This window comes from Ovis aries, chromosome X (genome assembly GCF_016772045.2).
Source record: "Ovis aries strain OAR_USU_Benz2616 breed Rambouillet chromosome X, ARS-UI_Ramb_v3.0, whole genome shotgun sequence".
Taxonomy (NCBI): Eukaryota; Metazoa; Chordata; class Mammalia; order Artiodactyla; family Bovidae; genus Ovis; species Ovis aries.
Window position 1 is genome coordinate 42,484,603 of NC_056080.1, and position 13,770 is coordinate 42,498,372.

Consider the following 13,770-nt stretch of genomic DNA (forward strand, 5'->3'; position numbering starts at 1 on the left):
ATTTTACATCTGGTTTCTTTCATGTAACATCATGCTTGTGAAACACATCCATGTGGTTACATGAAGTTGTAAAATTTTCATTCTCATAACTGCATGGAATTCAATTCAATTGACTGACTATGCTACACTTTATTTATTCATTACACTATGCCCAATTTTCATTGTTTGGCCACTCTTTATAGCATTGAATCCTGAAGTGGATCTTTGATAAACATAGGTGTGCATCTCTGTTGGGCACCTGGGCTTCTGGGTGGCACTAGTGGTAAAGAATCTGCCTGCCAATGCAGAAGACCTAAGAGATGCTGGCTCGATCCCTGGATTGGGAAGATCCCTTGGAGGAGGAAATAACCACCCATCCAGTATTCTTGCCTGAAGAATTCCATGGACAGAGGAGCCTGGCGGGCTGCACTCCATGGGGTGGCAGAGCGTCAGATATGACAGAGTGACCAAGCATGCATGCATACTAAATCTTTCTCCTCATCTGTTGGGTATAAAGCTAGGAGTTGAATTGCTGGTTTATAAGGTATATGTATATTTAGATTTACTAGATACAGCCAGACAATATTTCAGTGATGGTACCGATTTATTTTCCCACCAACAATGTAGTGTCTTATTTGTGTATATTTTAAATAGCCTCCTCATCCTGCCAAACTTTTATGAAAAAGCAAGCATGACATTCAATCCTATTTTTTAGCCAGTGAGTATAATGACAGTTATAAAATATCAGCTGGAAAGTTCCTCTCTGTTTATGCAATTCCCTTCTGATTCTCAAGGGAATATGAGTCTGTTCTTTAGATCACAAAGTGACATGTGACAGCACCTCTCATGCATTAGGTGCTTAGAAATATTTGTTCAATCAATAAAGTCAGAAGAGAAGCATCAGGAAGCTTACTCACTTTATGATTCAACTGTTAAAATTTATTTAAACATACAGATAAATCTAATAAAAAATGAACATAGCAAGAAATAATTCAATACTCATTTTTGTGTGCTTTTTTAAGAGCCAATCAATCATTTGTGGGGAAGGAGGTTGTAATGCTAGAATGAACTTGTGAACACAGACAGAAGAGAAAAAGATCCAAACTAAAAATGACTCATTTGATATCGATATCATTATAGACCATAAGATAATAATTTTACAAATAATTTTTAAAAGATGACCAGTGGATGAATGTGAATCTCTGCAAGACAGGTCTGTGCCATACTCAATTTTTTAGTCCTTCTAGTGTTTACCATAAGTAGTAGATACAATATGATGATTTTTAAAATAAATGACTGAAAAATAAAACAAAACAAACAAGCAGGAAACTCTCAGCAGTCTATTGCATCTAATTAGTTCCTTTATTTAAACCACCAAAAGTGACTGTCATGGGAATAAATAGCATGTTTAGAGAAAAAAACAGGAGATGAGGAGAAAAGAGCTGGTTATATGATGAGAAGAAAATCTGTTTGTGGGTAGTGCTTAGAGTCATATTTTACTTTTAACCCTTCCGGCACTGCCATTCTCAAAATAGTTCCCTGGGCATTGACAATTAACCTAAATAGAAGGTTGTGATTTCTAATCATTTCTCTGGGCTTCCCAGGTGGCTCAGTGGTTTAGAATCTGCCTGCCAATGTGGGAGATGTAGGAGATGTGAGTTTGATCCCTGGGTTGTGAAGACCCCCTGGAGGAGGAAATGGCAACCCATTCTAGTATTCCTGCTGGAAAATCCCATGTGTCTGGAGGGCTACAGTCCATAGTATGGTCGCAAAAGAGTTGGACACAACTGAGCTCACATGTGCAATCATTTCTCCTGTGAGAAACTCTGAACTGTTACACATGCAGGCACAACATTTTATTTTAAAGTGTTTTCCAAGAGCTTTTACTGTTTCTTCTTTTTGTTCTTAAGGTCTAGATTAAGCTAAGGTAATTTATGCTTTTTTAAACAGTTCAATAACTAGGACATTTTGTAAAAATCTAATCTCAGAGGATAGATCCATACTGCATATTTTCTGGTGATAACCAGCATCCAGTTCCTTTTAAAGAATAAACAGACAGTTGTCCTAATGTTTTAAAGTGAATCCCCCAGGTAATCCAAGAGTTGTACAACATTTAGACTCTATGCACAGGCTATGACAATAAGAAAGAACAAAGATGAAATGCTAAGATTCACTCCCTGATTTATCTTTAAAGCCTCTAAAGCAGGAAACAGACTTTTTTTTTAATAACTGAGGATGCCCTATGGACTGCTTTCGAATCTATGCTCTTTCTCTGCTTGACTGTCAAGAAGATGTGGGTGTTGGGTTTTCTTTATTTGATGTTTTTCTTTTCCTTCCTAGATTCAGAATGCACCTAAAATTTTCTGGATATCAGATATACTGCTGAGTCATGAAACCAGCAGGACTGAGAGATGCAATTTAAAGAGGGGATTCCGAATTGAACCTCTGTGCCAAGAACTCACATTTCAAGGGGAATTCTATAGCCAACTCCTAATGATGCAAGAACTCACTGATTAGTCAGTAGATTGACCAGACCACTTGATTTTCCTTTGCCCTCCCGCTTTCTGACCTCAAATGTTTCCTATTCATTATCAGCTTCAGAGGGTGTGAAAGAAAGAAGGAAGTTGTGACTCTAATAAATCTTTTTTTTTAATTGAAATATAATTGCTTTACCATGTTCTGTTGATTTCTGCTGTACAACAACATGAATCAGCTGTATGTTTACATACATTCCATCCCTCTTGGACCTCCCTCCCAACTCACCTGCTATCCTATGCCTCTAGCCATCACAGAACACAGAGCTGAGCTCCCTGTGCTATAGAGCAGGTTCCCAGTAGCTATCCATTTTACACATGATAGTGTATGTATGCTGGCTTCCCTGGTAGCTCAGCTGGTAAAGAGTCCGCCTGCAATGTAGGAAACCCCAGTTCAATTTCTGGATAGGTAAGATCCCCTGGAGAAGGGATAGGCTACCCAATCCAGTATTCTTGGGGTTCCCTGGTAGCTCAGATGGTAAAGAATCTGCCTGCAATGTGGGAGACCTGGGTTCGATCCCTGGGTTGGAAAGATCCCTTGCAGGAGGGCATGGCAACCATTCCAGTATTCATGCCTGGAAAATCCCCATGAACAGAGGATCCTGGCAGAACATAGTCCATGGGGTCGCAAGAGTCAGACACAACTGAGCGACTCAGCACAGCACAGTGTATATATGTAAATCCTAATTTCCTAATTCGTCCCACCTCTCCTTCCCCCACTCTGTTCCCATATCCATGCTCTACATCTGCATCTCTATCCCTGCCCTGCAAGTAGGTTCATCTGTATCATTTTTTCTAGATTTCACATATATGTGCTAATATACAATATTTGTTTTTCTCTTCACTCTATGACAGACTCTAGGTCCATCCATGTCTCTACAAATAACCCAATTTCATTCATTTTTATGGCTAAGTAAAGCTTTACTTAAATTAAGGTTAAGAAACAAAGGAAAAGAAAAATGTTATTCATTTTAATAATAATTTTCCATATTGTCTATAGATTTTAAACATTCTTAGCTTACCATGGTAACCAAGGATAAGAGAAATAACTTAATTTTTCAAAATGTTCCAAAGTTGAATTATTCTGCAACTGCACTATTAGAGCCTTGAGGCAAGAGAACAAACTGGTGGATAGGGGCTTGGGGTTTACGGGGAGGAACTGGATGTTTCCATCTACAATCATTTTCGAAAAAGGATAATTCAGCTGTGCTGGGAAAGAGCTATTTTCATGGTTCAGTGGTGGGGATACATTGATTTGGCCAAGTAGGGATTAAATTGTCAGCCAGGGGTAGAATGCATTAAGAATACTGAGGAGTAAAATTAGAAAGAGGAAAGTGAGGAGGAAACCTGCCGAATGTGATGTAGAGCCTAAGGTTCCGTGGCTTCTGTTTTAGTAGTCTTAGTCTCAGCTCCCTGTTTACTGTGAAACCCTGAGAAAGTCACTGATTTAAGTCACAATTTCCTCATCTTTCAAATTAGGATAATTTCTTCCATAGGCAACATATGTCCTTTGTTACAAAGAACAGGTGGAATTTGTATGAAATTTTATTGAAAATTGCTTTTAAAGCATATACTCTGAACAAAGGTCCTTTCGGAGGATGAGTTTAAAGGGTGATGGAAACAATTAAATTATTCCAACTTGAGACTTCTGGGAAGCCAGAAGAGATCTCCAGGTGAATCTGCATTTCTGGAGCACACTGAAGGAGAATGGTGATGGGAAAGTGGGGAGAGAAGAAGGGAAAAAGTCTAACATGTACTGAATACTAGCTATGCACTGGGAATATCACATTTATTATATCATTTAATCCCTCACCAATCCCATGAGATGATTATTATTTTCCCCTCTTTTAGAGCAGAGACTCAGAGCAGTTAAGAAATTTGTCCAAATTCACTATCATCACTTATCAGGAGAGGTTTATAATGAGTCACTGAATTATGTTTGGGCAGCTCCTGGAATTTGTCTCATGTTCTTCAAAGAAGGAACTTGGGAAGCCCAAAGACCCAGACTGCAATATGGAAGCCAAATAGAAGCTTCAGACATTGGAGGGCCATTATTTTCCTAACTCCCCTTCTCTGAGATGGTGGGAATATCAGTGAAGATGATAAGAAAACTGTACATTCTAAATTGCATAAATGAGTGAATATATCGGCCAGAATAAGAGCCAGGATTCTCATAGTAGAGAAGGGAGATTCAAAAATGGGAATGGGAAGTCTTCAGAAGAAGTGTGGTGTTGAATGGGAAGTGGAAATGGAAGTTATCTACCCATGGTTGTGTATGTGTGTGTGCATGCACATGTACAAGTATACTAAGAGACGTATATGGAGGTGTATACATGTATGTGTTCATGCTAAGTCATTTCAGTTGTGACTGACTCTTTGTGACCCTATGGACTGTAGCCCACCAGTTCCTCTGTCCATGGGATTCTGAAGGCAAGAATACTGGAGTGGATTGTCATGCCCTCCTCCAGGGGATCTTCCCAACTCAGGGATCAAACCTGTGTCTTCTGCAGCTCCTGCATTACAGGCAGATTCTTTATCACTGAGCCACCAGAGAAGCCCCATATGTATGTGTACTTGCATACAAACACATGTATCCTACCTCTGTTCACTGAAAAGGCCTAGAAGCAATGACAGTCCAGTATCAAAGAGCATACTTATCTCTCAGATCTTGGTTTCTAATTACTACTCTCCACTGAAAGAACCAGGGCCCCATGGCAAAATGGCTGATTTCAGAACATGATAAAACTTGAAAGAGTTCCCACTGTCCAATTCTTGGGGAATTTGAACATAAAAATAAGTAAATAATGATAGTAACATATTGTAAGGAGAAGGCAATGGCATCCCACTCCAGTACTCTTGCCTGGAAAATCCCATGGACAGAGGAGCCTGATAGGCTGAAGTCCATGGGGTCGCTAAGAGTCAGAGATGACTGAGCTACTTCACTTTGACTTTTCATTTTCATGCATTGGAGAAGGAAATGGCAACCCACTCCAGTGTTCTTGCCTGGAGGATCCCAGGGACGGAGGAGCCTGGTGGGCTGCCGTCTATGGGGTCGCACAGAGACACGACTGAAGTGACTTAGCAGTAGCAGCAACATATTGTAACACAATGAATAAAATAGTAATCCACTATAAATATGTAAATAATAAAGGAGAAGAAAAGAAAGGTATTTATTACATTATAATGTCAATCAGTAATGTCAAAAGCAATGGAGCTGGAAAGTCACCATTGAACAATCATCATAGTAATAATCAATCCAGGCTAGAATCATCAATAGTTGCTAAGACTAGTGGGTAAAAAAGTGGGTGAAAGCTTGATATAGAACAAGATATTTACATAGTCCCAAAGTATCTTCCCACAAATTATCAATTACAAATGGAAATTTTTATAGTGAAAAACCTAGTCAACACTACCTTAACTAAATGATAAAAGTTAGCATAACTAATAATGATTTAAAAGTTATCATGTGGTTCTTTATTTGATGCAGTGAGAAGACATAACCTGGTTTCTATAGTACTTACTGGCAAACTTGCATAACCTAAATTTAATCTCAATGAAACATCAGGGAGCCCTAATTGAAGGGCATTCTATGAAATAATAGATTTTTCTCTTCAAAAACATTGAGGTCATGAAAAAAATAAAAGACAGAACTATTCCAGAGTAGAGACTGAAGATATTAAATTCTATAGGTGATGCATGATTGGACCTTAGACTGGGATAAAATATATATATATATATATCCCCAAAAGAATATTTTTGGAAAATCTGACCAAATTTTAATGCAAACTTTGGACTAAATAATAACAAATTACTAATGTAAATTTACTGATTTTGTTCACTGTACTGTTATATAAGAAAAAGTCTTTGTCTTTAGTATCAAAAAACCAAACTATCTACATACTGAAGTATTTAGGCATAGAGAAGAATAATGTCTGCAGCTTACTCTCAAATCTTTCAAGAAAAATGTCAGAGAGAGAGTGTGTGTGAGGGAATAGGTCAGAATGTAAATATTTAGTAAATCTAGGTAAAGGGCATATAGGAGTTCTTTGTACTATTTTTGTAAATTTACATTTGAAATTACAGCAAAATTTAGAAGTTACAAAATCATAATAAATTACAGTCTTATCCTTAATTTCTCCAAAGTAATACCCTATAGCAATTGAAAAGAGATATCATTTGTGATATAAAACTTCTTTCTACATTTGCTGTAGGTAGTTCATACTAGTAATTATTCTCTGTTTTGACATTGTCTTCATTTAAATACTTCTCCAATATGTTTGTGAGTGTGTATGTATAGTTTAATTTCATGAGTGTGTCCCTTCTTTTTTCTCTTTCTTCACTTGGGTATTTTCAGTGTCACATGGAAGACTGTGCAGCCTGAAACTGTATCCACTGGAGGCACATTCTCCTCATTCTCTGGTAGGTGTAAAGCCTAAATACCTCAGGTTCTGTTTATATTTTAAGGTCAAGAAGCAGTCTGTGTGAGAGAGACTGCTCTGGATTTTGTAGTCAAATTAATCTATTTCAAAGCCCCTCTCTGCCATTAACTAATTTAAATCTGTTTCTAAATCTTAACTAACATGCCTAAGTATTACGATAAAGTTATCAATTATGCAAAATGCTTAGAACTCAGTAATCAACAAATGGAGAATATTTTTATTTTAATTCCATTCTACTGTTTGCAGAATTATATTTAATATTAACATTCTTGTAATTCCTGTAGTTGATATGAAACAGGATATTTACATAGTCCCCAAATACCTTCCTACAAATTATCAATTAAAAACAGAATTTTTTTTAATTGGAGGCTAAATACTTTACAACATTGTGGTGGTTTTTGTCATACGTTCACATGAATCAGCCATGGTTGTACATGTGTTCCCTATCCTGACCCTCCCTCCCAGCTCTCTCCCCATCCCATCCCTCAAGGTCACCCCAGTGCACCAGCCCTGAGTACCCTGCCTCATGCATCTAACCTGGACTGGTGATCTATTTCACATATGATAATATACATGTTTCGATGCTCTTCTCTCAAATCATCTCACCCTCACCTTCTCCCACAGAGTCCAAACGTCTATTCTCTTTTGCTGTCTCACAAATTAGGGTCATCGTTACCATCATTCTAAATTCCATATATATGCATTAATATAGTGTATTGGTGTTTTTCATTCCAACTTACTTCACTCTGTATAATAGGCTCCAGTTTCATCCACCTTATTAGAATTAATTCAAATGCATTCTTTTTAATAGCTGAGTAATATTCCATTGTGTATATGTACCACAGCTTTCTTATCCCTTTGTCTGTTGATGGACATCTAGGTTACTTCTATGTCCTGGCTATTATAAAGAGTGCTGTGATGAACATTGAGGTACATGTGCCTCTTTCAATTCTGGTTTCTTTGGTGTGTACACCTAGAAGTGGGATTGCTAGGTCATATGGCAGTTCTAGTTCCAGTTTTTGAAGGAATCTCCACACTGTTCTCCATAGTGGCTGTACTAGTTTGCATTCCCACCAACAGTGTAAGAGGGTTCCCTTTTCTCCACACCCTCTTCACCATTTATTGTTTATAGACTTTTGGATAGCATCCATTCTGACTGGCATGAGATGGTACCTCATTGTGGTTTTGATTTGCATTTCTCTGATAATGAGTGATGCTGAGCATCTTTTTATGTGTTTGTTAGCCATCTATATGTCTTCTTTTTGGCCATTTTTTGATTGGGTCATTTATTTTTCTGGAATTGATCTGTAGGAGTTGCTTGTATATTTTTGAGATCAATTCTTTGTCAGTTGCTTCATTTGCTATAATTTTCTCTCATTCTGAAGGCTGTCTTTTCACCTTGCTTATAGTTTCCTTTGCTGTGCAGAAGCTCTTAATTTTAATTAGGTCCCATTTGTTTATTTTTGCTTTTATTTCCAATATTCTGGGAGTTGGGTCATGGAGGATCCTGCTGTGATTTATGTTGGAGAGTGTTTTGCCTATGTTCTCCTCTAGAAGTTTTATAGTTTCTGGTCTCACGTTTAGATCTTTAATCCATTTTGAGTTTATTTTTATGTATGGTGTTAGAAAGCATTCTGGTTTCATTCTTTTACAAGTGGTTGACCAGTTTTCCCAGCACCACTTGTTAAGAGATTATCTTTTCTCCATTGTATATTCTTGTCAAAGATAAGGTGTCCATAGGTGTGTGGATTTATCTCTGGGCTTTCTATTTTGTTCCATTGATCTATGTTTCTGTCTTTGTGCCAGTACCATACTGTCTTGATGACTGTGGCTTTGTAGTATAGCCTGAAGTCAGGCAGGTTGATTCCTCCAGTTCCATTCTTCTTTCTCAAGATTGCTTTAGATACTCAAGGCTTTTTGTAATTCCATACAAATTGTGAATTATTTGTTCTAGTTCTGTGAAAAATACCATTGGTAGCTTGATAGGGATTGCATTGAATCTATAGATTGCTTTGGGTAGTATACTCATTTTCACTGTATTGATTCTTCCAATCCATGAACATGGTGTATTGCTCCATCTAGTTGTGTCCTCTTTGATATCTTTCATCAGTGTTTTATAGTTTTCTATATATAGGTCTTTTGTTTCTTTATATAGATTAATTCCTAAGTATTTTATTCTTTTTGTTGTAATGGTGAATGGAATTGTTTCCTTAACTTCTCTTTCTGTTTTCTCATTGTTAGTGTATAGGAATGCAAGGGATTTCTGTGCGTTAATTTTATATCCTGCATTTTTTACTATATTCACTGATTAGCTCTAGTAATTTTCTGGTGGAGTCTTTAGGGTTTTCTATGTAGAGGATCATGTCATCTGCAGTGAGAGTTTTACTTCTTTTCCAGTCTGGATTCCTTTATTTCTTTTTGTGCTCTGATTGCTGTGGCCAAAACTTCCAAATCTATGTTGAATAGTAGTGGTGAGAGTGGGCACCCTTGTCTTGTTCCTAACTTTAGGGGAAATGCTTTCAATTTTTCAACATTGAGGATAATGTTTGCTGTGGGTTTATCATATATGGCTTTTATTATGTTGAGGTATGTTTCTTTTAGTCTTGCTTTCTGGTGGTTTTTATCATAAATGGATGTTGAATTTTGCCAAAGGCTTTCTCTGCATCTATTGAGACAATCGTTTGGTTTTTATCTTTTAATTTTTTAATGTGGTGTATCACATTGATCTATTTGCAAATATTGAAGAATCCTTGCATCACTGGGATAAAGCCCATTTGGTCCTGATGTATGATCTTTTTAATATGTTGTTGGATTCTGTTTGCTAGAATTTTGTTAAGGATTTTTGCATCTGTGTTCATCAGTGATATTGGCCTGTAGTTTTCTTTTTTTGTGGCATCTTTGGTTTTGGTATTAGGGTGATTGTGGCCTCATTGAATGAGTTTGGAAGTTTACCTTCCTCTGCAATATTCTGGAAGACTTTGAGTAGGATAGGTGTTAGCTCTTCTCTAAATTTTTGGTAGAATTCAGCTGTGAAGCCATCTGGTCCTGGGCTCGTTTGTTGGAAGATTTCTGATTACAGTGTCGATTTCTGTGGTTGTGATGGGTCTGTTAAGATTTTCTATTTCTTCCTGGCTCAGTTTTGGAAAGTTATACTTTCCTAAGAATTTGTCTATTTCTTCCAAGTTGTCCATTTTATTGGCACATAATTGCTGATAGTAGTCTCTTATGATCCTTTGTATTTCTGTGTTGTCTGTTGTGATTTCTCCATTTCTAATTTTGTTGATTTGATTTTTCTCCCTTTGTTTCTTGATGAGTCTAGCTAATGTTTTGTTTATTTTATTTACCTTCTCTAAGAACCAGCTTTTAGCTTTGTTGATTTTTGCTATGGTTTCTTTTGCTTCTTTTACATTTATTTCTGCTCTAATTTTTAAGATTTCTTTCCTTCTATTAACCCTTGGGATCATTTCTTCCTTTTCTAGTTGCTTTAGGTATAGAGTTAGGTTATTTGTTTGATTTCTCTCCTGTTTCTTGAGGTAGGCTTGTGTTGCTTTGAACCTTCCCTTTAGCACTCCTTTTACTGAATCCCATAGGTTTTGGGTTGTTGTGTTTTCATTTTCACTCGTTTCTATGCATATTTTGATTTCTTTTTGATTTCTTCTGTGATTTGTTGGTTATTCAGAAGTGTGTTGTTTAGCCTCCATATGTTTGTATTTTTCATAGTTTTTTTTTCCCTATAGTTGACATCTAATCTTACTGCACTGTGATCAGAAAAGATGTTTGAGATGATTTCAATTTTTTTGAATTTACCAAGGTTAGATTTATGGCCCAGGATGTGATCTATCCTGGAAAAGATTCCATGTGCACTTGAGAAAAAGGTTAGGGTGAAATGTCCTATGGATATCAATTAGGTCTAACTGTTTCATTGTATCATTTAAAGTTTGTGTTTCCTGGCTAATTTTCTGTTTAGTTGATCTATCCGTAGGTGTGAGTGGGGTATTAAAGTATCCCACTATTATTGAACACTGCAAACAAATATCACTGGTATGTGTGGGGAGTGCTCGCAGTGTCTGGGTCACACTAGGTTTGCCCCCACTCACGGTGTGTTTGCCCCTGCTCACTGTGTGCTTTCTCGGTCTACACTGCTCAGGCTCCCAGTTGTTCTGCCAGGGAAATGTCTGAGGTGGGCCCTGGGTTGTGTGCACTTTCCAGGTCTACGCTGCTCAAGTTCAGGTTCTCAGGTACTCCACAAAGGCACAGACACTGTTGGGGCTGTGTTTTGTGCCCTTCCCAGGTCCGAGCAGCTCGGGTGACCAGGTGCTTGGTGAGCACACTCTCCCCAATAAGGTGCAGTGTGTCTTATCACTTCCCTGGTCCCAGCGCTCGGTTTCCTGGGTATGCAGTGGGAGTACTGTCTCAAGTGTGCCATATGTCTCCTCTGGAGAGCTGATCTCTGGCTGTGACCCTCCTGGCAGATGTCAACCATCCAGGATCCCAGGAAGACTTGGTTAGCAACTGGAGGCCTGCTTGCAGTTTGGTAGGGGATGCCGTCTCTAGGGCCGAGTTTGCCCCTTTCCAGCTCTGGCTGCTGCCCCTCTGCCTCTCTGCTTCTGGCGGGGGATGGGCCTGTCTGCAGCTGCTAACTCTCCTCTGGTATTTCCTCAGTCCTTTGTTATTTGAGTGGCCCAGCAGTGCCTTAGGAAAGTTCTCTCTCTCTTTTTCCTCTTTTTTTTTTTTTTTCTTCTCTGCTATTCCATGGTTTGGGTTGCTATCTCACGTTAGCTCCCTCAGATTGCCCTCAGGACATTCAGGCCTGGTCCTTACCCTGAGCAACGCAGCCCACGCCTCCCTGTTCAGCCCCCACTTGCTGGTGGTGGATGCGAGCGTCTGGGTTACTTCTCTGTTGGGAGTTGCTATTAGGCATGTAATCTGTGGGTTTTATTTATTTTTTCCTCCCAGTTATGTTGCCCTCTGAGATTCCAAAACTATGCACAGACCCGCCAGTGAGAGGGTTTCCCGGTGTCTGGAAACTTCTCCTCTCTTAAGACTCCCTCCCCAGAATGGGTATCCATCCTTAACTCTTTCTTCTCTGTTTTTATCTTTTATTTTTGTCCTACCTCCTTTCAAAGACAATGGGCTGCCTTTCTGGGTGCCTGGTGTCCTCCGCCAGCATCCAGAAGTTGTTTTGTGGTATTTGCTCAGCATTCAAATGATCTTTTGATGAATTTGTGGGGGAGAAAGTGGTCTCCCCATCCTATTCCTCTGCCATCTTGGGATCTCCCCCCTCACAAACAGAAATTTTATAGAGACAAACACCACCTTAACCAAGTGATAAAAGTTAGCATAACTAATAATGATTTAAAGAGTATCATGTAGCTCTTTATTTGATGCACTGAAAAGGCACAGCCTGGTTTCGGTAGTACTTAAGGCCAAAATTGCATAACCCCTATGCAAAGGGACATGTTGTACTATGCCAATGGAAAGACAGAAATATAGCTAACAAACTCAAACTCTTTGAAAAGTAAATTGGCAGTAATCTCGAAGATTACCCAAATCAACCTCCATTTCTGAATTTTTTTTTAATTGAAGTAGAATTGATTTACCAGTCAACATTCAGAAAACGAAGATCATGGCATCTGGTCCCATCACTTCATGGGAAATAGATGGGGAAACAGTGGAAACAGGGGCAGACTTTATTTTTTGGGGATCCAAAATCACTGCAGATGGTGACTGCAGCCATGGAATTAAAAGACGCTTATTCCTTGGAAGGAAAGTTATGACCAACCTGGATAGCACATTCAAAAGCAGAGACATTACTTTGCCAACAAAGGTCCATCTAATCAAGACTATGGTTTTTCCAGTGGTCATGTATGGATGTGAGAGTTGGACTGTGAAGAAAGCTGAGCACCAAAGAATTAATGTTTTTGAACTGTGGTGTTGGAGAAGACTCTTGAGAGTCCCTTGGACTGCAAGGAGATCCAACCAGTCCATTCTAAAGGAGATCAGTCCTGGGTGTTCTTTGGAAGGACTGATGCTAAAGCTGAAACTCCAGTACTTTGGCCACCTCATGGGAAGAGTTGACTCACTGGAAAAGACTCTGATGCTGGGAGGGATTGGGGGCAGGAGGAAAAGGGGATGACGGAGAACGAGATGGCTGGATGGCATCACCGACTCAATGGACGTGAGTTTGAGTGAACTCAGGGAATTGGTGATGGACAGAGAGGCCTGGCGTGCTGCAATTCATGGGGTCACAAAGAGGTGGACACGGCTGGGCGACTGAACAGAACTGACTGACTGTATTAGCCTCAGGTCTACACCATTGTGATTTGGTGTGTGTGTGTGTGTATCTTTTTTTTTTTTTTTGGCAGATCATATTCCATGATAGGTTATTACAAGATATTGGGTATAATTTCCTGTGCTATACGTATCACTTATATTTGAAATCTAAAAAAATCATGCAAGTAAATCTATACACAAATCTAATATTTTAAAATGATTGTTATTCACTCCTCCTAATAGTTTAAAAAAAATAAATAGATAATAAGTAAGTAAGTAAGTAAAGTCACTCAGTCATGTCTGACTCTTTGCGACCCCATGGACTGTAGCCTACCAGGCTCCTCCCTCCATGGGATTCTCCAGGCAAGAGTACTGGAGTGGGTTGCCATTTCCTAGGCTCATAAGAAAAACAAATAAATAGAAGTCACCTAATCTCTCTATACCCCAGAGGTCTTTTAGCTACTTATTCTGATGTTAACATCCATATATATTTTTGCATGTGTTACATGTTATATATGTACATATGTTTATATATACATACATGT